The 1,837-nt window shown below is 36.7% G+C and overlaps 1 non-coding gene across 1 annotated transcript; it reads right to left on the bottom strand.

The window, feature by feature from the left end:
- Window positions 1-1,730: 1,730 nt before the first annotated feature.
- Window positions 1,731-1,837, bottom strand: LOC127089008 (small nucleolar RNA R71). The gene has a single exon (XR_007790790.1). It is a non-coding gene; the product is annotated as a small nucleolar RNA R71 (small nucleolar RNA).

Here is a 1,837-nt window from a genome sequence, read left to right as displayed (position 1 = left end):
TGTATCTTTTACTGGATCTAACCTTACGTTAGATCATAGTATTTTATTCCTTCGCTTTTATTTTCCTGTCCGATTGAAGAGTTCAAGAACAAATCCAACCGGTCTGTGGTGGAGTGTTCAAGATTGCTATTAATTATTCAGGTTCTTTAATTTATTGTTTTAATTTATATATGCTCTGCATTGCTGTTTATTTATACTGTTTGCCTGAGATGGTTTTATTTAAGCATGATGATTGTTTAGACCCGTTTAGCATGTCCGGCTAAGTATTTTAGATATCGGTATGTAAAGTAAGCGGAATGAAGGAATCAAAACTAAGTTGGTTTAATTTCATTTAAAAATAAAGTCACTCTTTTTATGGTCTCAATTTACAGGGTTAATCCCAAGTTTTTGTACGAGAGTAAAAGACATAAAGAAGTTAAAATCAATAGAACGAAAGTTTGAGTTTTTAACTGGACAGTGTAAATTGGACATTAATTCTAAATCAGGGCGAAAGCAATTTTTAGAGTTAATTAAATTCTAATCTTTTTCAAAAAGTATTTTTAAAGGTTAAATGTGAGGACGAGAGTTAAGCATTTAAGTTTAATTATATAATCTAAGTCAATAGAGCGAGAGTTTGAGACGAGGGTGTTTAAACGGTTAGTGTTTTCTTAAAAAAAGTTTCTATAGATTCTGTTGTTTTCAAAAAGTGATTTTGGACTTAACTAATAAGTGACAACTACGTTAATACAAAGTCATGGTCTATTCAACAGAGCGAGAGTTTGAGAAAAGGCTTTTAATCAAGAGTGTCTACTGAAAAGATTTATTTTAAAACCAAGAAACCAACGAAGATTTGATTCCCTAATTACGACGAACTACATACCGATATCTGCTTAATTGATATTTAATTTAGATCTAATTTTAGTTTTACTTTTCCCCCAAACAATCAAAGTATCATCCGCCTTAGCTTTACGAAGTAACCTTAGAAAACGGTATATCGATTCGTAAGTCCCTGTGGGATCGATATCTTTTAAAACTACGCGATAGAACTGTGCACTTGCAGTTAGTACCCCAAATCGACTCATAAAGTGCGCGATCAAGTTTTTGGCGCCGTTGCCGGGGACTTTTATTTAGTCGATATCATAACTCTTCTGTTACGCTGTAGAGACTAAGGCAATTTTTCTTTTTCTTTTTTTCTTTCGTTGATTTGTATGCCACACACTCGCTCACAAGGCGAGCCGTTTTACTTACGAATCAACGACGTTGAACTATATCTCCGAGTCTTACGACGAATTCGGGAATATCGTGATGCAAACAATCTCCCTCCTATCGAAGTGCCCGACCTCAAAAATCTTCTTCCTTCACCGATACCCGAGATGGCAGAACCAGCTCGTGCTCTTCGAGATTACGCCGCTCCATCGCAAGATGAGCCACATTCGAGTATTGCTCCACCCGCAATCGAAGCAAACAACTTCGAACTTAAACCTTCGCTGCTACAAGCAGTGCAACAGAATCAATTCTCTGGAAATCCTACCGAGGATCCAAACCTTCATTTATCCGTATTTGTCCAATACGCTGATACCGTTAAAGCTAATGGTGTCACTTCAGAGGCAATTCGACTTCGTCTCTTTCCTTTCTCGTTAAAAGATAAAGCTAGAAGATGGCTTCGGTCTCTTGCTTCCAACTCAGTCACCACATGGAACGAGTTGAAGAAAGTCTTTCTTGCCCGATATTTTCCTCCAAGCAAAACAACTATGTTGAGAGCCCAGATAAATGGATTTAAATAGAAAGAAAACGAGTCTCTTTTCGAAGCATGGGAAAGATACAAAGACATGATGAAACTTTGTCCACACCATGGTTT

Source organism: Lathyrus oleraceus, chromosome 5 (genome assembly GCF_024323335.1).
Source record: "Lathyrus oleraceus cultivar Zhongwan6 chromosome 5, CAAS_Psat_ZW6_1.0, whole genome shotgun sequence".
In the NCBI taxonomy this organism is placed as follows: domain Eukaryota; kingdom Viridiplantae; phylum Streptophyta; class Magnoliopsida; order Fabales; family Fabaceae; genus Lathyrus; species Lathyrus oleraceus.
Note: the sequence above shows the minus strand (reverse complement) of the source record. Positions and strands in the feature narration are given on the sequence as shown.